This window comes from Pseudophryne corroboree, chromosome 1 (genome assembly GCF_028390025.1).
Source record: "Pseudophryne corroboree isolate aPseCor3 chromosome 1, aPseCor3.hap2, whole genome shotgun sequence".
Taxonomy (NCBI): domain Eukaryota; kingdom Metazoa; phylum Chordata; class Amphibia; order Anura; family Myobatrachidae; genus Pseudophryne; species Pseudophryne corroboree.
The window spans coordinates 37,939,947-37,963,022 of NC_086444.1; the positions used below are offsets into that span (position 1 = coordinate 37,939,947).

At 45.3% G+C, this 23,076-nt stretch overlaps 1 long non-coding RNA gene across 1 annotated transcript; it reads left to right on the forward strand.

Moving 5' to 3' along the window:
* Positions 1 to 3,101: 3,101 nt before the first annotated feature.
* LOC135065875 (uncharacterized) lies at positions 3,102 to 22,617 on the forward strand. The gene is made up of 3 exons (XR_010252648.1): positions 3,102 to 3,287; positions 22,276 to 22,344; positions 22,420 to 22,617. It is a non-coding gene; the product is annotated as an uncharacterized LOC135065875 (long non-coding RNA).
* The last annotated feature ends 459 nt before the right edge of the window (positions 22,618 to 23,076 follow it).

Consider the following 23,076-nt stretch of genomic DNA (forward strand, 5'->3'; position numbering starts at 1 on the left):
CGACCCGCTAATTCTGCAAAGGACCTTTCACATCGCACACTGACCCGTTTCGACACGGCAATATGCCGTGTCGATACCGGGTTTTTTAGTGCGATGTGAAAGGGGTATAACAGAGATCTACTCCCTAGTCACCAGCCATTTTTTTCCCGGCGTCTGTCTTCAACATAAATCCCCCAGACAGTCTTTTTGTACCATAGACTCGTCTTTCCCCTTCCCACACTGTAGGCAAACTCCCACATTGCCTTTAAAAGTGAGCTCTTAATAGCTGCTCTGGTTGATTAATCACATACTTTCAGCTGCCCCAGGCTGGGTGGCACAATTGCACTGAAATTAATCAAGCAAGCAGATAAGACACACATTTTCTATCCTCCAAATGTATAGTTTTCCTGGGCTTAACAGATAAACACCCCTGGTTCCTTTGTAGTGCACTGTCCCTATTGCCACAGTATGTATGTATGTATGTATGTATGTATGTATGTATAAACTCCTATAAATAATATCTCTGTAACTATTGAGTTCTGATGTCATAACACAGGTGACTTGCATAGTCTAAGGAAAAATGCGATATCTACTGTACCTTATTAAGGATTTCAGAAGTCACACTACCTGTAATATTCATGACCTGCGTTAAAAAAATCACCCTGTGGCCATTGGGCCTGATTCACTTCTGTATGGAATTGCACAGCTGCAAGGATGCGGCTGTGCAATTATTTCTATTTAAACTTCGAATGCAGCAGGAGGCGTCTGTAGGAGATTGACGCCTCCTGTTAGCAGCCTCGGATCACCATCGCGATTCGCAATTCAGGCACTGGCCAGTCTGCGTTAGCTGAAGTGTACTCAGGCTGGCCATAGGATCAAGACACCCGGGTCCACGAAGTCTGCATCCGACGACGCAGACATTGAAGGCGTCAGGCCCCCCCTTTTGAAAAATGGTGCTGAATGCCACCCCCGCTCTGACCCCCAAATGCTGAAGTATATCAATCATGCCATGGCTGACATGGGGCTGTCAAGACCCATTCTGCACATGCACAGAACAAGTCTTGCGCCTGTGCAGACCCCAAACATTGTATTTGCACGCAAACCATTGGGTTTGTGTTCAAATATGAAGCAGGCCCTTTATGCAGTACTCTATGGCCAGGTGTGGACTATTAGATCTACACTAAAAAGCTCTACAGTCAATGGGGGTCATTCCGAGTTGTTCGCTCGTTGCCGATTTTAGCAACGGAGCGATTAAGGCAAAAATACGCACGCGCATGGTTCACAGTGCGCATGCGGTTAGTATTTTAACACAAAACTTAGCAGATTTACTCACGCCCGAACGAAGATTTTTCCTCGTTGAAGTGATCGTAGTGTGATTGACAGGAAGTGGGTGTTTCTGGGCGGAAACTGGCCGTTTTCTGGGAGTGTGCGGAAAAACGCAGGCGTGCCAGGATAAAACGCGGGAGTGTCTGGAGAAACAGGGGAGTGGCTGGCCGGACGCTGGGCGTGTGTGTGACGTCAAACCAGGAACGAAAACTGACTGAACTGATCGCTATTTGTGAGTAAGTCTGGAGTTACTCAGAAACTGCTAGGAAATTTATTTTCGCAATTCTGCTAAGCTAAGTTACACTCCCAGTAGGTGGCAGTCTAGCGTGTGCAATGCTGCTAAAAGCAGCTAGCAAGCGAACAACTCGGAATCACCCCCTATAGGTCTATCACTAATGGTAGACATGCACTAGGTCAACAGGGTTAAAGGTCGACAGGGTCGAAAGGTTGACATAGAATAGGTAAACAGTAGGAGAGCTCGACAGGATCAAAAGGTTGACATTTAAATGGTTGACACAAAAAAGGTAGACACAATTTTTTGGGGGGGGGATGTTTTGTCACTTTTCTGCCACAAACAAGCCCTTTGTCCGTCATGCTTTGGGCAAGACACAGGTTGCTATTCCCAGTCGTAGTCCAGGTGGATGGTAAAGTATAAAAAAGTTGAAAAAGAAACAAACTTGTGTCTACCACTGTCATGTCGACCTTTTGACCTTGTCGACCGTTTTACCCTGTCGACCTCTTTTACAGGTTGACCTTTTGATCCTGTCGACCTAATGCAGTCTACCGTCAGTGGTAGACCTATTGACTGTATACCTTTTTAGTGTAGATCTGTAGTCCGGATACTCTATGGCCACAGGGATACAGTTGTTAAGTCGACACAGCTTAGGTCGACAGTCATTAGGTCAACCACTGAAGGTCGACATGCATTAGGCCGACATGATTGATAGGTCAACATGGTCATTAGGTCGGCATGTGCTAGGTCGACAGGTCAAAAGGTCGACATGAGTTTTTCACATATGTTTATTCCCATTTTTTGTATTTTTCCATACTTGACGACCCACGTGGACTACGATTGGAACGGTAACCTGTGCCGAGTGAAGCGGTAGCGGAGTGAGGCACCTTGCCCGAAGCATGGCGAGCGAAGAGAGCGATGCGAGGGGATACAGTGTACTAATTGGGGTTCCCCGTCACTTTACGAAGAAAACGACACCAAAAACAGTCCAAAAGCTCATGTCGAACTTTTCACCTGTCGACCTAGTACATGTCGACCTAATCCCCATGTCGACCTAGTGCATGTCGACTTAATGCCCACGTCGACCTTCAGTGGTCGACCTAATGACTGTCAACCTAAGTTGAGTCGACCCAACGACCCATACCCTGACCACAGACCTCCTTGGTCCTTTTTATATACGTCCCCGGATTATTTCATACAGTAATTGTCACTCAGAACACACATTCTGCCTTATAGCTCATCCGACGAAATAAAATATCCATATTTATTTATTATTTGTTTATGTCTTTCAGGTCTATTATCCTTTTATCCAATCAATCTCACATATGCGGGCAATTCGTGTGTTATTCAGAAACAAATTCCAGCCAATGTCATTTAATTCAATTTTTCCACACAAAAGAAAAATGAAAAGACAAGGAAACCGTTCTAGAATAACGTAATAAACGGCAGATTTTCTGATATTAAATCTTTGTACTGCAGTGAAGCACTGCGCGGACTGGTGTATTATCACTCTGGGCAGAAAAAAATAAAATAAGGCTTGTGCATTAAGAGATAAACCAGCTCATCAAATACAGGTCTTGGAACTGCAGCATTGAAACTCTAGAGATAAACAGTCTAGCAAAGAGAAGAAGAAATTAGCAGAGCAAGCAACGGCAAAGCCTTAGAATCCGATGTTCCCAGGGGCTTCCAAATAAACAGTTTACGAGTGGTCACAATCTTTGTTACCATAGCAGCACAGTTGGACATATCAGTAAGATAATTTCCCATGATGGTCATTTGCATGTTGCATTAAAAAAAAAAGACAACAAGAAGAAATTAATAAACACAGGGAGAGAAAATGTAAATCTAAACCTGGAAAGGTTAACGATGTTTAATAAGCCTATGTCCCAGGAGTCTGTCATCTGCTAAAACTCATGGAGCTTGAAGCATAATTGCTGAATCTCAGATATTGGGGGTGAGGGGGGTGGCACAAAATATACTCCCATTCAATACTGAAGGAAGGTAAATCACCCTTAATTATTGGTACTGGCTGAAAGTTAAGTACTGTATATAATTATGTAAATTTATCAAAAGCTGATCCAGAGTTGGGGACTACATTTAAGTCCGCTCTGAGGGATATTTTTGATATTTATTGGTAGATCTCAAAATAGATTCTATAAATTAAATCACGTGTTACTTAAGATAAAGGTATCTTCATGGGACACATTTTAATGTTTGAATTAGATATACGGGGGGTGGCCAACCAGTAAGAGACAAAGAGCCACAAAAGCTTGTTAGGTACATCAAAGAGCAAATATGGGGCGTGGCCTTGTGCCTGCTAGGCCACACCCCTGGTATGAAATACACGGAAAAATCCAGATCCAACATAAAATACATTGAAAGGGCCAAATCTACATAAAATACATTTTAAAAGCCAGATCCAACATAAAATACACTGAAAAGTCAAATATAGGAGTTGCTCAGAGTTGCTATAATCGTAACTGGCCAATAAAATGATTCACCACATTTAGAAAAACAGAAACCTTGAAAAAGATCCAGGAGGATTGAAATGCATTGCCAGCCTTCCTCTTCCTTTTTTTTAAACATATATTCCACCATTGGGAATTGGACCATTGCTGCACTGATGACAAAAAGTATCCGGACCTCTACTCATAAGTTTTCTATAAAACATCTTCCCATGGTTTCTTTCCCCATGGGAGAGATTAATGAAGTGCACTCTGCAATTTTTATATTTTATATTTTGATACTTGTACAACTATTGGGCATTATTCCTCTTGCAATTGTGAGTATGGTACGTTTGTCATCATTTCCATGCAGACAAGATGTAGGTAACCTATAAATGATGTCAACACCCTTCTGAGACTTACAAGTCCACGGGGGATGTCTCTTATTTGCGTTTTTGACATACTACATGATTGTATTTTCTTCTCGCTCCTTTTTTTTCCACACCTTGAACTGCTTGAGAATATAAAACCTAAGAACCACATTATCGAAAAGAATCAAGTCCTGGGAGGTGTGGTTCTACAAAAGGGAAGTCTTGGTTCTGTCTGTCTGTGTTTTTTGGTCACGTATATGTTATAGTGATGTGTAATGTGCCTGTCAGCCCTTATACTTTGGTTATTGCCAGAATAACTGCTTGGGTGGCTGCAGGAGAAGATAGCTGGAATTGGTGCAGTTGAGGGCTCCTCTGGTTCCAGAGGCCCCCACTCACCGCACACATTTGAGATGCCCCGTCCATCACCAATTATGAGCAGTCAGAAATTAACTGTAGATGAGTGATTTATGGTGAATTTTCAGACTACTCAAATCTCATGAAGATGTTCCTCAAAGGTACGAAGCTCCAGTAATGCAATCTTCTAGATCAGCTTTAGATTGGCCAATCCACATCTAACTGAAAATTCATATTGATGGCTTTAAAAGTCTAGAACTAGAACGGTAAGATTTAGGACACTTTTTTCTGCTGTGGGGTGTTGATGCTGTAGTACTGGGAACACTTGAGGTTAAATGTCATGGCCAAATGCATAACGAGGCAATTACAGTATATCAAAGCTTAGGTTTAAAACTTCTCTTATCTTGAGTACTTACATAAGAAACCATGGGATCGGGTCTTTAGGTCGACAGCACTTAGGGCAACGCTCATTAAGTCGACCACTATTGGTCAACATACATTAGGTTGACATGGTTGATATGTCGACATGGTCACTAGATCAACCTGGCAAAGGTCAACACATCAAAAGGTCGACATGAGTTTTCCACAAAAAAAATCATATTTCGAATTTTTTCATACTTTATAATCCACGTGGACTACGATTGAGACTAGTAACCTGTGCCCGAAGCATGGCGAGTGAAGTGAGCCATGCGAGGGGATATGGTGTACTAATTGGGGTTTACTTTATGAAGAAAGCAACACAAAAAAATTATAAAAAATTTATGTTGACCTTTTCCATGTCGATCTATTCTATGTCAACAAGATGACCTTGTCGACCTATTTCAGGAGTCGACCTAGTCACTGTCGACCAATAGTGGTCCTAATCACTGTCGACCTAGTTACTGTCGACCCAATGATCCACACCCAGAAACCATATAGACTATGATGTCAATTGAACGGCTTCAGTTGTTTAAGCCTTTGTGCACTTAGTGGGTCATTCTGACCCATTTGCACGCAGCGGTTCTTCGCTGCGGTGCGAACGGGTCGGGACTGCGGCTGCGGCTGCATGGCAGCTGCAATGTGCATGCGCATTGTTGCCCGGCGACGGCTGTCGCCCGGCAGTGACACCGCCAGCGCAGAAAGTGAACGCAGCAGTGATCGCATGAAGACTGAAAGGCGGGAGGCTTTCCGGGGCGTCAACTGATCGTTTTCAAGGCATGGTGAGGCGAACGCAGGCAGATCCATGCGTTTGGAGGGCGGCTGTCTGACATCAATCCCGGGACCTTCATCGCTGGATCCGTCGCACAGGGTAAGTAAGTCTGACCCTGGTTTTGTTTTGCAGGAAACTTTTTTAGCATAGCAGGGCTGCACAAGCGATCGCAGCCCTGCTATGCTAAAATACACTCCCCCATAGGCGGCATCAAGTTGAGCAGCAAAAAGTTGCTACGTGCGATCAACTCGGAATGAGGGCCTTTATGCTGTGGTCAAACCTAATGTCTGCTCACGACCCCTTCCTACGGGCCCTGCCGAATAATTGGTCGCAGTACCCATCTGTGAATTTGCCGGCTGAAAAGCCTCTTGAAATCTAAGCCAAACAGCGGAGTCTGAGTTTCACAAGGGCCTGCCAGAAGTGCTGATTTAACCACATTTATTATATTACTGTTGTTTATTCATAATTTGCAATGCAATACTGAATGGAAATTTTATGATATGGTCATTTTTTTATCGGCTTAATGGTAAGATTAAAACCACAAGCATTCATTTCATTTCAAGCTGTCACATTAATCACGTTTCCGAGCCAGCCAACTTTGTAGCTGTAAAGCATTTTTCTTCCCCGAGCTCAAATGCTGCCAAAGAAAGCGGAATACTGTATATATGTGGCACGGTGCAGTCGGATGCATATTGGGTAATATTTCAGCACTTATAATAATAGACTTTGTGCTACAATGCACTATATAGCTTGAAACCTCTTTTAAATTCTATAGGCTTTGTTCTACCAAAGTGCCTCATGGGGGCTTTGATGTTTGCCAAGGACTGTGTAATATACTACAAATGCAGGAGTAATGTACCACTGTAGACACTATATATGACCTAGACAAATCAATTGACATTGTTCCCCAGGGCACTAATCTTACTGCCACCATAAAGATATGAGGATATCATCAGCGAGATACGATTCACCGTGAAGTGTACGATTAAATGTTTGCAGCCTATAACTGCGCATTCGGAGAACTTTTAAGGCACTCGTTAAAAAGCACCTGTACTTTCCGTTCTCTACTGTATTTCAAAGTTAGATTTAAAGATGTCATTTAAACATAGCTTGAGATTGACTATTTAATGTCACGCTTGGAAAGATCTGCTGGTAATTTGCACTCCGGGGAATGTGCTTGAAAAAGTGGCTGCGAGCCCTTAAACACTTGGATAATATTATGATTAATGAACCCAAAATTTTTTAAAACAGCATTTTCTGTTAACAATAACGACTTGAAGAGTGCATATAAAACTTGGCTTTCCTTAAAACCACATGCGATATAAAATAGCTAAACCTCTGCCTGAGTTTATTGAAATGTTTGGAACTTTTAGTTTCCTGGATAAGTTATTTTCCAGAATTTGGCATGCTCCGAGGACCCAATTTGCCAGGTAGGAAAAAGGGTGCTTTAACATGATCTTAGTTCTGTCTGCCCATCTGATCTCCACAGGGGGCCAACAACCAATTGTAAGAAGACCCCTTGAACCGTGTCTTGACCTATGGAGAGTCCGGTCATTTTATGCAGAAAAATGACTCATTTCATTTCCATGGTACACATCACATCTAGTGGCAAACTCAGAATTCTACAATCTCCCACTCTTCAGAACAAGTGCTGGAGTTTGGGGAAGCGATAGAAGAACCAGGGCTGTTTCTAGCCAATTTGGCTCCCAGTGCGAGATTTATAAATGCGCCCCCCCCTCATTGACATAACAAAAAATGCACCACCCATAGATATAAAGAGAAAATGTTATGGGGCGTGGCCTCGATAAAATGGGCGTGGTCTCTGTAAAATGGGCATGGCCTCATCTGAAAAGACTACCTTACACCCCAGTTTTTGACCTTGCACCAACAGATCACATCGAGCAAAGGAAAAAAATAAAAATATATATATTATGCCATACACCGCAATGCCCTTGATACATTAGATACCCATTACAGCAGGCAAGAATCCCCATTTTACACAATACGGCAGGCAAGAATCCCCATTTTCCACATTACGGCAGGCAAGAGTCCCCATTTTCCACAATACAGCAGGCAGGAGTCCCCATTTTCCACAATATGGCAGGCAGGAGTCCCCATTTTACACAATACGGCAGGCACGTGTCCCCATTTTACACATTACGGCAGGCAAGAGTACCCATTTTACACATTACGGCAGGCAAGAGTCCCCATTTTACACATTACGGCAGGCCAGAGTCCCCATTTTACACATTACGGCCCATTACAGCAGGCAAGAATCCCCATTTTACACAATACGGCAGGCAAGAATCCCCATTTTCCACATTACGGCAGGCAAGAGTCCCCATTTTGCACATTACGGCAGGCAGGAGTTCCCATTTTACACATTATGGCAGGCACGTGTCCCCATTTTACACATTACGGCAGGCAAGAGTACCCATTTTACACATTACGGCAGGCAAGAGTCCCCATTTTACACATTACGGCAAGCCAGAGTCCCCATTTTACACATTACGGCAGGCAAGTGTCCCCATTTTACACAGTAAGGCAGGCATGTGTCCCCATTTTACACAGTACGGCAGGCAAGTGTCCCCATTTTACACATTACGGCAGGCAAGTGTCCCCATTTTACACATTACGGCAGGCAAGTGTCCCCATTTTACACAGTACGGCAGGCACGTGTCCCCATTTTACACATTATGCATGCAAGTGTCCCCATTTTACACATTATGGCAGGCAAGAGTCCCCATTTTACACATTACGGCAGGCAAGAGTCCCCATTTTACACATTATGCAGGCAAGTGTCCTCATTTTACACATTACGGCAGGCAAGTGTCCCCATTTTACACAGTACGGCAGGCAAGATTCCCCATTTTACACAATACGTAAGGCAAGTGTCCCCATTTTACACATTACAGCAGGTGGGGGGGGGGGAGAGGGAGAGGCTGACTTACGTTTGAAGCGGTTCTTCCCGCTCTGCTGCAGCCTCTCCCTCGTCTTCGCGGCGCTTGGCTCCCCCTCCTGGCCTCCTCCCGAGTACCCAGCTCGGGGGCGGAGTTTCACGGAATGACGCGGGTGCGTCGTGACGTCACGACGCACCCGCGTCATTCCTCAAAACTCCACCCTCCAAGCTGGGCACTCAGGAGGAGGGAAAAGGGGGGTCAAAGAACACAAGAAGTGCCGCAGTGGGCGCCCCGTGTGGTTGCACGGCTTGCCCGCCGCAAGAAACAGCACTGAGAAGAACCTAGGAACAATCCTGGACATTAATGTAAACATTGGGCATTTTATATACTGGATTCTGTATGGTATACAGTATTAATATTTAACACTGTAGATGGTCTATAGTATAGACTGTATCAAACATTTAAATAATATAAATAAGTGGTCAAGAAAAGGTTCTACATACCATAATTAATAAAGACACAAACATAATAGAACCAGAACTTTCTTTGCACACATTCTCCCACCTCATGGTTAGGCTCCTGTCTCTCTTTCCTGGTAGGTGCTCTCTGGTCCAGGGTGGAAATTGAGGACACAGATCCAAACACACACAGCAATCTTGACAGAAGAAGCTGCTACCACTGGGCATGTGCAGCAGCTCTGCTCTTTCCCCTAAACTGCATGATGTGGCAGCAGATCTAGCAATCGTACCGTATACCATTGCTATTGTTGTCATAATTTGAGCCACTTATCAAGAAGGGGCTTTCTGGGCAACCGGAAGCCCCTCCCCCCCCCCTGCATTTGCCTATGACGTCTGCTCATGATACGGCAGTTTCAGGAATGCTTTGTGCTATGTCCAGTCCTTTTTCATTCGCAATAGAGTTTGCAACTGAAAGAGACAGATACAGCACACAGGTCTTTCTATTGTGAGTATAGACAGCCTGATTCTGATTCGCACGCACTGCTGATGCCGGACGTGATGACATGTAGTTAAATGCAACAAGGTGTTGTGTTGTTGTGCATGACTCATCAGCCTCAATAACATCACATGTCTGAGTCACCACAGGCCAGGCTGATTAGACAACAGGAATATGTTGTTTACTTGACTCTTTGAAAGGGTCTGCATGTGCCCAAGCCCGGGCTTTTGCAGTAGGTTCAGGGAGGCTTCTGCCGCAAAGTACAGAAATCTCTACCTTGGAGAACGGTGGGAGAAGTGATCGCACTGATCTTGCCCTCTCCCTGGATCTGACCATGACAGAGGGGACACACACCAGGGGGAGGGGGGAGCACAACTCTGTGATAAGACCACACCCCCTTCATTACTGGGGCATGGGGAAAGCTCTTTATTGCCCTGCACAGATGCTCAACTGTTCGCATAGGGGCAATACTCAGATGCATACGCATTTCTATCATGGGTGCAATGTGGGTCCAGGGGGTCCCACACCATACACACTGCACACATATTGTTTCAATACTCACCTTCCGGAGTCCCATGACGGGCGCTAAAGCTGCGGCAAAAAATCACTCCCAAAATGGCTGCCCCGCATGCACGGTAGTTAAATAGGTTCCAGGTTACGGCGGGCTCAATGTTTCCGGAGACCTGCACATGCGCAGTAGACTCCGGCACAGTGCTGAAGCCTGGCGCTGAATCTGCATACAGGAACCCCTCCTCTCATAAAATGCCCCTGCTCAGATGGAGTACTGCACTTGCAACTTGATAGTAGAGATGAGCGGGTTTGGTTCTCCGAGAACCGAACCCCCCCAAACTTCACGTGGTTTACACGTCTCCGAGGCAGCCTTGGTTCTTCTCGCCTTACTCAGAAATCTCGAACGGGGGAAAACGTCATCATCCCGCTGTCGGAATCTCGCGAGATTCGGATTCCAAATAAAGAGCCGCGCGTCGCCACCATTTTCACTCGTGCATTGTAGATTGAGCGGAGAGGATGTGGCTACGTTCTCTGAGTGGAAAGCTCAATATCAGCTCAATATCAGTGCTCAGTATCAGTGCTGCATTGTAGTGACCAGTATACTACAGTACAATAGTCCAGTGCTGCATATCGCTGCTCAATGTCAGTTCTAGTATCATCATCACTGCTCAGTATCACTACTTATTGTCTTGCTGCTGCATTGTGGTGACCAGTATACTACATTACAATAGTCCAGTATTGTTCTCGCTGCACAGTGTCAGTTCTAGTATCCTCATCAGTGCTAAGGATCAGTGCTCATTGTCTTGCTGCTGCATTGTGTTGACCAGTATACTACAGTACCATAGTTCTGTGCTGTTCTTGCTGCCCAGTGTCAGTTCTAGTATCCTCATCAGTGCTCAGTATCACTACTCATTGTCTTGTGCTGCATTGTGGTGACCAGTATACTACAGTACAATAGTCCAGTACTGCTCTCGCTGCCCAGTGTCAGTTCTAGTATCCTCATCAGTGCTCAGTATCACTACTCATTGTCTTGTACTGCATTGTGGTGACCAGTATACTACAGTACATTAGTCCAGTGCTGTTCTCGCTGCCCAGTGTCAGTTCTAGTATCCTCATCAGTGCTCAGTATCACTACTCATTGTCTTGTGCTGCATTGTGGTGACCAGTATACTACAGTACAATAGTCCAGTGCTGTTCTCGCTGCCCAGTGTCAGTTCTAGTATCCTCATCAGTGCTCAGTATCACTACTCATTGTCTTGTGCTGCATTGTGGTGACCAGTATACTACAGTACAATAGTCCAGTGCTGTTCTCGCTGCCAAGTGTCAGTTCTAGTATCCTCATCAGTGCTCAGTATCACTACTCATTGTCTTGTGCTGCATTGTGGTGACCAGTATACTACAGTACAATAGTCCAGTGCTGTTCTCGCTGCCCAGTGTCAGGTTCTAGTATCCTCATCAGTGCTCAGTATCACTACTCATTGTCTTGTGCTGCATTGTGGTGACCAGTATACTACAGTACAATAGTCCAATGCTGTTCTCGCTGCCCAGTGTCAGTTCTAGTATCCTCATCAGTGCTCAGTATCACTACTCATTGTCTTGTGCTGCATTGTGGTGACCAGTATACTACAGTACAATAGTCCAGTGCTGTTCTTGCTGCCCAGTGTCAGTTCTAGTATCCTCATCAGTGCTCAGTATCACTACTCATTGTCTTGTGCTGCATTGTGGTGACCAGTATACTACAGTACAATAGTCCAGTGCTGCTCTCGCTGCCCAGTGTCAGTTCTAGTATCCTCATGAGTGCTCAGTATCACTACTCATTGTCTTGTGCTGCATTGTGGTGACCAGTATACTACAGTACGAAAGTCCAATGCTGTTCTCGCTGTCCAGTGTCAGTTCCAGTATCCTCATCAGTGCTCAGTATCACTACTCATTGTCTTGTGCTGCATTGTGGTGACCAGTATACTACAGTACAATAGTCCAGTGCTGTTCTCACTGCCCAGTGTCAGTTCTAGTATCCTCATCAGTGCTCAGTATCACTACTCATTGTCTTGTGCTGCATTGTGGTGACCAGTATACTACAGTACATTAGTCCAGTGCTGTTCTCGCTGCCCAGTGTCAGTTCTAGTATCCTCATCCATGCTCAGTATCACTACTCATTGTCTTGCTGCTGCATTGTGGTGACCTGTATACTACAGTACAATAGTCCAGTGCTGTTCTCCCTGCCCAGTGTCAGTTCTAGTATCCTCATCAGTGCTCAGTGTCACTACTCATTGTCTTGTGCTGCATTGTGGTGACCAGTATACTACAGTACAATAGTCCAGTGCTGTTCTTGCTGCCCAGTGTCAGTTCTAGTATCCTCATCAGCGCTCAGTATCACTACTCATTGTCTTTTGCTGCATTGGGGTGACCAATATGCTACAGTACAATAGTCCAGTGCTGTTCTCGCTGCCCAGTGTCAGTTCTAGTATCCTCATCAGTGCTGCTGTTGTTGCTCACAGGGAGTTGATAATCATCCCAGAGGGGAAGTCGGAAGACCACTGTACTACTTCCAGTAAGCAATTGACTGTCCAACAGTCCTTTGCGAGGAAGATGAAATATCACAGCAGTCATCCTGTTGCAAAGCGGATAACTCAGGCCTTGACAGCTGTGTTGGTGTTAGACGTGCATCCGGTATCCGCCATTAGTTCACAGGGACTTAGAGAATTTCTTGAGGTAGTGTGTCCCCGGTACCAAATACCATCTAGGTTCCACTTCTCTAGGCAGGCGATACCGAGAATGTACACACACGTCAGAAAAAGAGTCACCAGTGTCCTAAAAAATGCAGTTGTACCCAATGTCCACTTAACCACGGACATGTGGACAAGTGGAGCAGGGCAGACTCAGGACTATATGACTGTGACAGCCCACTGGGTAGATGTATTGCCTCCCGCAGCAAGAACAGCAGCGGCGGCACCAGTAGCAGCATCTCGCAAACGCCAACTCGTTCCTAGGCAGGCTACGCTTTGTATCATCGCTTTCCATAAGAGGCACACAGCTGACAACCTCTTATGGAAATTGAGGAACATAATCGCAGATTGGCTTACCCCAGTTGGACTCTCCTGGGGATTTGTGACATCGGACAACGCCACCAATATTGTGCGTGCATTACATGTGGGCAAATTCCAGCACGTCCCATGTTTTGCACATACAATTAATTTGGTGGTGCAGAATTTTTTTAAAAATGACAGGGGCATGCAAGAGATGCTGTCGGTGGCCCGAAGAATTGCGGACCACTTTCGGCATTCAGCCACCGCGTGCCAAAGACTGGAGCACCAGCAAACACTCCTGAACATTCCCCGCCATCAGCTGAAGCAAGAGGTGGTAACGAGGTGGAATTCAACCCTCTATATGCTTCAGAGGATGGAGGAGCAGCAAAAGGCCATTCTAGCCTATACATCTGCCTATGATATAGGCAAAGGATGGGGAATGCACCTGACTCAAGCGCAGTGGAGAATGATTTCAACATTGTGCAAGGTTCTGCAACCCTTTGAACTTGCCACACGTGAAGTCAGTTCAGACACTGCCAGCCTGAGTTAGGTCATTTCCCGCATCAGGCTTTTGTAGAAGCAGCTGGAGAGATTGAAGGAGGAGCTAAAACGGAGCGATTCCGCTAGGCATGTGGGACTTGTGGATGGAGCCCTTCATTTGCTTAACCAGGATTCACGGTCGGTCAATCTGTTGAAATCAGAGCACTACATTTTGGCCACCGTGCTCGATCCTAGGTATAAAGCCTACGTTGTATTTCTCTTTCCGGCAGACACAAGTCTGCAGATGTTCAAAGACCTGCTGGTGAGACACTTGTCAAGTCAAGCGGAAAGTGACCCGTCAACAGCTCCTCCTTCACATTCTCCCGCAACTGGGGCTGCGAGGAAAAGGCTAAGAATTCCGAGCCCACCCGCAGGCGGTGATGCAGGGCAGTCTGGAGCGAGTGCTGACATCTGGTCCGGACTGTAGGACCTGCCAACGATTACTGAAATGTCGTCTACTGTCACTGCATATGATTCTGTCACCATTGAAAGAATGGTGGAGGATTATATGAGTGACAGCATCACTGTAGGCATGTCAGACAGTCCGTACGTATACTGGCAGGAAAAAGAGGCAATTTGGAGGCCCTTGCACAAACTGGCTTTATTTTACCTAAGTTGCCCCCCCTCCAGTGTGTACTCCGAAAGAGTGTTTAGTGCAGCCGGTCACCTTGTCAGCGATCGGCGTACGAGGTTACTTCCACAAAATGTGGAGAAGATGATGTTCATCAAAATGAATTATAATCAATTCCTCTATGGAGACATTTACCAGCAATTGCCTCCAGAAAGTACACAGGGACTTGTGATGGTGGATTCCAGTGGGGACGAATTAATACTCTGTGAGGAGGGGGATGTACACAGTGAAAGGGGTGAGGAATCAGACGATGAGGAGGAGGTGGACATCTTGCCTCTGCAGTGGCAGTTTGTGCAAGGAGAGATTGATTGCTTCTTTTTTGGTGGGGGCCCAAACCAACCAGTCATTTCAGCCACAGTCATGTGGCAGACCCTGTCGCTGAAATGATGGGTTTGTTAAAGTGTGCATGTCCTGTTTATACAACATAAGGGTGGGTGGTGGGTGGGAGGGCCCAAGGACAATTCCATCTTGCACCTCTTTTTTTCTTTTATTTATCTTTGCATCATGTGCTGTTTGGGGACTATTTTTTTGAGTGCCATCCTGTCTGACACTGCAGTGCCACTCCTAGATGGGCCAGGTGTTTGTGCCGCCCACTTGGGTCGATTAGCTTAGTCATCCAGCGACCTCGGTGCAAATTTTAGAACTAAAAATAATATTGTGAGGTGTGAGGTGTTCAGAATAGACTGGAAATTAGTGGAAATTATGGTTATTGAGGTTAATAATACTACAGGATCAAATTTACCCCCAAATTCTATGATTTAAGCTGTTTTTGATTTTTTTTTTAAACCGAATCCAAAACGCACCCGAATCCGGCAAAAATTCTTAAGGGAGGTATTGCCAAAACGCTTCCGAATCCAAAACACGACCGCGGAACCGAATCCAAAACCAAATCACAAAAGCCGAAAAATGCCCGCTGCACATCTCTACTTGATAGTACAAGTTTCGATGGTGCAACCAATGGTGACATATAAGAATGTATCGATCGGTATTACAGCATGCACGGGTGCTAAAAGTGTCTAAGGGACAATGGAGGTCATTCCGAGTCGTTCGCTCGGAAAATTTCTTCGCATCGCAGCGTTTTTCCGCTTAGTGCGCATGCGCACTGTCCGCACTGCGACTGCGCCAAGTAAATTTGCTATGAAGTTTGGATTTTTACTCACGGCTTTTTCTTCGCTCAGGCGATCGTAATGTGATTGACAGGAAATGGGTGTTACTGGGCGGAAACAGGCCGTTTTATGGGCGTGTGGGAAAAAACGCTACCGTTTCCGGAAAAAACGCAGGAGTGGCCGGAGAAACGGAGGAGTGTCTGGGCGAACGCTGGGTGTGTTTGTGACGTCAAACCAGGAACGACAAGCACTGAACTGATCGCAGATGCCGAGTAAGTCTGGAGCTACTCAGAAACTGCTACAAGGTGTGTAATCGCAATATTGCGAATACATCGTTCGCAATTTTAAGATGCTAAGATTCACTCCCAGTAGGCGGCGGCTTAGCGTGTGCAATACTGCTAAAATCGCCTTGAGAGCGAACAACTCGGATTGAGGGCCAATAATCATACAATAATGATTAAGATAAACAATACGTTATAAAGAGAATTAATCACAGCAATAAGTTCCTGTAGATAATCAGCAATAGTAGCCTCTTAATCAGGCTGTAAACGGTGGTATGGTAATATGAAAGAGAACTGAAACCACGTCACTTGCAGCAGGTGTCTCAGCTTAGTTATGACATTTATCATTAGCGCTGGGTGTATCAGTGGATTTGTATTCTTACTTTCCCACTCTTTTATTATTGGGGTCTGACTCTGACCCTACAGGGGACATTTTTATTCACCAGAGCACATGTGAATCAGACCCGGGTCTGTCACTCTATGCATATGCCCTATAATGCCCTTCCCTGCCATACATCCGTGCTTTTGAATATGTGAGGACTGAGTCACCCACTAATATCATCTGTAATACTGTAATACTGATTGGTGCCACCTTATACATCACCATCGTTTTCACCATGGAAACATGCCGTAGCGCTGTTGCAGTTTTACCATCTGACCATGACCTCATATGCCTGCGGCTGTGTGTCTGTGAAAGCAAGCATTAACACACCTCTCACACTCCCATAACACGTCCACTGAACGGCCCATGCTTGCGGGCACTACCAGCCACCGCCCAGTCACCACTCAGGAACGCCCATCACTTTCCGCCTCCTTTCTGATGCAATGTGAATCGATGGCAGCAGCGCCTATGTGCATTCACTCTGTATAACTCATGGCCAGAGGGGTTTTCAGAAATGATTGCACAGCTGCAAATAAAACAAATATCCACATTGAGTGTGACTCAGGCCCATAGTGTTAAAATCAAAAAATGTTGTCATGATAGCTGATATTTGATGTACCAAGTTCTGTCCATGCAAATGTGTTGAACACAATGTGGTGCCTCTCGTTCACATTATGCCACACAAACTCCCCCTTCAGCTCACATTATGCCACAGCTCCCCCCCCTCTGACTCCTTTGCATAGGCCATGAAATCTCTGTGCAACGACAAAGACCCCTGGCCTCTTCCCTCCCCATAAATGGCGGCAACACGCTTTCATTTTCACAAATGGAGGCCGTTACCGACCTTTCCCCACCCCCAAATGGCATCAACCTGTCAATCACTGCCAGTCTGATGCCATCCCTGCATCCTGTGTCACAGGACCCGTTTGTGCAAGCGCAGAACTGATCCAGCGCATGCACAAAGTACCGAATATCGGTACTTTGCGCTTCAGGGTTCACATCCAACCGAACCTGAATAAGTTCCAATGTGATGAAGCAACACATTCTGGTAGTAAGGATAGTGGTAGCATTAGAATTATTAAGCAATAATATTCCTGTTGGAGGAAACATTAAGCTAGACTATATAAATGAGGATGAACAAAGAAATAAGCTGCAAACTTCTGACATGCAACGTTCACATAACATACAGCTGGCATTGTGGTGAACCAGTGATGATGACCACGGACTGATATGTATTGATGTATTGATGGCAGGAAAAGCCACAGCAATACTGGTGATTGATCTGCCAGCTTACCCAGATTCTACACATCTTTCTTCACTCAAATAAATATTGCAGGAAATGTGGTTGCAGTTATTACAGTATAGTTTATAACAACTGCCCCGGAAAATTGCTTATCTTATATACTGTAAGGCTCATTTTCTCTTCAATAAATATCACCATAGCTGTGATGTGTATTCTTTTCATTTACTTTATTCAAATTGTGTCAGTTTACATCATTAGACACCAACATCTAATCCTCGGGTACCTTCTCAGCCTTACTCATCCCGCTGCCGTCCACTTGTGTGACTTTTATATTTATTATTATTTATTAGTATTTATTTATATAGCGCACACATATGCTGTAGCATTTTACTGAGAATGTTTCAGTTATTCACATCAGTCCTTGCCCCAGAGGAGCTTGCAATCTATATTCATTAGGCCAGTGATTTGCAAAATGTTATCCCCATCCACTCTAGACAGACTCTGATTCCTGGTATAATCTCCCCATCCAGAACTCATCACTAAGAAGTGGACGGGGTGTGGGGGGGGGGGGACGTGGCCTAGAGGGACATGGAGTAGCAGCTCGGCGTGAGCACTCTCCACTCTCATATATCCGTATATACCATCCTGTGGGGTCCCCCCGAGCCCAATCTACCTCATCTGGTGGGGGAAGGAGCCGAGCCGCCGTGGAGCTGTAGCGGGCCGAATGGGTGCTGACTGCTGAGGATCTGAGCGCCGCGTCTCTTCTCCCCTGGCCTCCTAAGATGGCGCCGTGACTTCTGGTCCCGGCTCTCCAGCTCGCCCTTACAGGGTGCGCCGTGCGGGACCCGCTCTCACGGGGGACTGCTGTATTAGCCTGCCGGAGCCTGCACTCTGGTGATGCTTCTGATGATGTGCTGCAAAAAGTGTTGGAAGCCCTGGCGGCTAGCGAATCCCGTCTCTCTGATAAGATAGGCCAGGTATAGGCTGACCTGACCATAATCCATCACGATATCCAAAAGGTTAGAGAACGGATCGGGGAAGTCAAGACCCGAACATCTACAATGGAGGATAAGATTTCACCGCTTAGCTCCCGTGTTACTGCCATTGATGGTCAGCTGTCCGATATAAAAGGCAAGATGCTAGATATGGAAGGCAGACTGAGGAGGAATAATGTCCGCTTTGTGGGGCTCCCGGAGAAGGAGGAGGGCACTGCCCCGGAGCAGTTCATTGAATCTGAAAAATTATTTTGGGGCTGACTCCTTTACGCCTTTCTTCACAGTTGAACGGGCTCACAGAATCTGTCAGGCCGCTGCTGCAGGGTGCGCCACCGCGCACACTCATAGCGAAATTTCTCCACTGCCAAGATCAGGACGCTGTTCTATCTCTGGTGCGCACTAAGGGTCCCCTGTTGTGGAACGGCTCCAAAATTTCCGTATTTCCTATCTTTGCGCTTGAGGTGCAAAAGGACCGTGCACAATTTGTTCCGATTAAAAGACACCTCAGGGAACTTAATCTACAGTATGCAATGCTTTTTCCTTCTAGGCTAAGGGTGGTGGTGGACAGAGAAACAAAATTCTTTGCTACACCTCGGGACGCTGCCCTGTGGCTGGATCGCTGGGCCCCGGCCAGGCGGGCGCTTGCTGCTGATCCTTAATGTTTGATATATCCTTATGTATAGGCTGGTATTTTTTTCTGATATCCGTGTCGCAGTATGTTACCCGGATAATGCTACGTTGCCTCTGCTAATGTTTATTTTTTCACTTCACTGATGTCTATATTTAGGGCTCGGGGTGGGGTCTCCACACTTTTCTTATGTGAGGGTGGGGGACCTACGCCTTTGTCTTTGGGTCATTTCATTCATTGCCCTTGTATGTTGGTATAGTTAGCTTTTTCTTTGTTAAGGGGAACAGTTTATTGGGATAAGGTATGCCTCAGTTCGGGTGGGTGTACAGGGAAGGGGGGCAGGACGGGAGGGATTTTATTTTGTTGTTTGTTTTCTTTTTTTCTTTTCTTGTATGTGTTGCAAACGCTGTGGGTTCTTAGATTTTTTCGATTTTATCTAGTGTTGGTGTTGATGGCCTGTCGGGGATACGCGGGACAGATCATATACTTTGTTTTGTCTTGACTTATGGCCTCTAATCAACTTAAATTTCTATCCTGGAATGTCCGGGGGCTGAACGATAAAGTAAAACGCTCACTAGTGCTTCGTCACGTTAAACAATATGGTGCGGATATTATTTGCCTCATGTAGACCCATCTAGTGGGTGCAAAAGTCCTGGCTCTTAAGAAACCATGGGTGGGCTGGGCATACCACTCCACCCATACGTCGCATTCGCGGGGTGTGTCAATTCTAGTTCGAAGGTCGGTCCCGTTTGTCCTTGATCAGGTCCAATTTGACCAGTGGGGCAGATATGTTTTTCTAAAATGTCAAGTTTATTCTATGGGGTATATTTACTAAGATTCGTATTAGTACCGATTTGGAGTGAGAATAATCACGAATGACATCGAAAGTGTATTTGTGCAACTTTTTGAATTTGTTACGCCTCATTTACTAAGCTGTCGTATTTGTGTTTTTCGTGTTTTATGATGTTGATGTCATTCGTGGTTTTGTAAGGTATAATGCGGCCGATTTTGAGGTTTGTCGGCCGTGTTCTGTGGATTTTGTTACGAATGCGTCACATTTCGGTTACGGCAGTGTTTGTCCGTTCACTGGCGCGTTTTTTTCCTAAGTTTCGTTTTTGGCACTCGTCCGTGATTGGTTAGATTCGTGATGGAGGAGTGTCTGTGCACATTCCTATAAAAACGCCCCAAACCGGCCGCACCTCGTGGGTTTAGCTAGTGGAGAGGAGAGAGGAAGGTGTGTTAGGAGTTGGAGAGTTTTGTGGAGTTTGTGGAGGATTTGAGGCGGAGTTTTGTGATTGTAGAGTACTTTTACTGTGTGTGTAAGTAGTCTTGTCATACTAGTTGTGTAGTTATTTAAAAGTCTGTCTATTTTTTTGTCTTTTTTTTTTAGTTACGTCTATTGTCATTGTTTGTGAGTGAGTGAGTGAATGTGTGTGTGTGGTGTGTAGTGGTAGTGGAGGAGTGTGTTATTTGTTTTATTTTCTCTGTGTTATTTGTGGTTTGTTCTGATTATGTCCCAGTCAGAGGTGAGTGTGGTGGAGGAGGTGAGTGAGGTGGAGGAGGTGAGTGAGGTGGAGGAGGTGAGTGAGGTGGAGGAGGTGAGTGAGAGGGAGGAGGTTAGTGAGGTGGAGGAGGTGAGTGAGAGGGAGGAGGTTAGTGAGGAGGAGGGGGAGGTTGCGGCTGCGGCTTCCACTAATAGTGATAGTGATGGTGTTGTGGCTCCGCAGCCACGCACCACTACAAAGACGGGCCGCAATGTAAAGTTTAGTTACTCCGAAAATATGGCTTTGGTGCGGGAGCTGATGAGGCATCATCGCCAGTTGTTTGGGTCTAAGGGGTACATTTACTAAGCAGTGATAAGAGCGGAGAAGTGAGCCAGTGGAGAAATTTCCCCATCAACCAATCAGCAGCTCTGTATCATTTTATAGTATGCAAATTATAGATGTTACTTCAGTGCTGATTGGTTGCCATGGGCAACTTCTCCACTGGCTCACTTCTCCGCTCTTATCACTGCTTAGTAAATGTACCCCTAAATCAGCAAAGGTGTCGACCCGCAGGAAGACTGTTCTGTGGGTGAAGGTTGTTGCTGCTGTGAACAGTGAGGGTGTGGTGAGGCGGACCGAGGACACCTGTCGGAAACGCTTCTACGACATCAAGTGCTGTGTGAAGGCGAAGATGGCGAAGGAGGCAAAATCTGCCAATCAAACCGGGGTGGACACCCCTTCCGAGCGTCTTATAAAGATTGGGAGGAGCCTATGCGTACGCTGATTCCGCCTGAGGTGGTTTCTGCCATTCATGTCCGGGATTCGGACCGCCCAAGGCAGGATGGTGAGTTTTTAATATTTCTGCCTTTATTTTTAACATTTGTGCTTTGTCCTTAGTTGTGTGTAAATTATTTATGCTAATTGTGTTGGTAATTTTTTTTTTTTTTTTCAAATGTGTTGGTGATGTAGTGCAGGCCTGGCCACCCTGTGGGTCTCCAGCTGTTGGAAAACTACAAGTCCCATCATGTTTGGAACTTAGTGAATGACAAATGTGTTGGTGGGCATGCTGGGATGTGTAGTTGCACTACATCTGGAGAGACACAGGTTGGGCCGGGATGGTGTAGTGTGACTCTTAATTATGGTTTTTTAGCCATTATGTATTGTCAATGTTTCTGGTTGTGTTGGCCATTTTCTGCTGTCTGCTTTTCCAAATAAATGTTATTTTGAGTTTATTAATGAAGTGTGATGACTGTTTTATGCATATGTTTTTTAATATTTCCATTTTCCATGAATGTATGTTTATTTTGTGTTGTTCTGGTTTATCATTTGTTTTGATGATGTGTATTTGCATGCATTTGTAGGTTTTTTGTTTTTTTAGTGCAGATATTTGTGGCTACTCTAATTTTTTTAGGCGTTAAAAAATGGTAACAGAGCATGCAATATTGTGGCTGTGTAAAGCTACAACGTATGTGTTTTAAGTAGTATAATATTGGCCATTATTTGCATTTCTGTATGTATTGTATGGTTATTTTGTTTTGCATTGAAAGTATACACAGCCAATGTAGTCATGCATTCAAGGCTAAGCATCGCTTAGTTTAAGTCACAGCAGCTACCACATATGTTTTCATCCCAAAAATAATTTCGCATAAACTTAACAACCAAAGAGTATGTTCATATCGACATTCTTCTTCTTTCTACAGTACGCCAGAGAAGCAGCACAGCCAGGCCACAGCCAACACTGCCTAGAGCTGATGATGGTGGGAATGCTGGTAAGATTTTACTGTAACAACATCTTCTGCAAACACATTTAAAAACAAAATTCTAATGAAGATCTTATCACCCAGGTTCTTCGTCTGTTCCGCCTCCACTAAGGCGCCCATCACAGGGCAGCGTTACTGTGGCTACAAGGCCACCCAAGAGGCCCCGTGTTCATGCTCCTGCACCAGCATCACCACCCCAAAGGCGCATCTCTGCAGTGTCTGCCGTGCCACCACTCGCTCATTTGGCCAGCCCCCAAAGTGAGGATCCACAATCCCCACAGTTGTCTGGTGAGTAACTTGTTTTTTTTATAAAAAAAACTTAGTAAACAGTGGTGTAGATTAAATAACCAGGAGAAGGCATAAGGAAGTGAAAAAACACTGTTATGTGCAAGATGATAAAGGCAGCAGTACAAAAATTTGAAAAAATGTGTAGGTACATTTTGGAGCTGCTTGCCTTGTGCCTTTACCACCTTGCACATATCACTGGTTGTTATGCACACCAGTGCCTGCAGGAAAGTACTGGTGTCAGAACTGTTATGCACTCCAGTGTCTGCAGGAATGTACTGGTGTTTGAACTGTTATGCAAAACAAATGGACTCACAGACAAACTGGGGAATATGACATAACGTACACAGAAGGTAATAGGGTAACAAAATACACACAAAGTGAACAGAGAAGCCCAGAGGCTAAGGAACTGGGTATCTCCTTTGTATTAGAACTGCACAGATGGAAAAAGCAAGA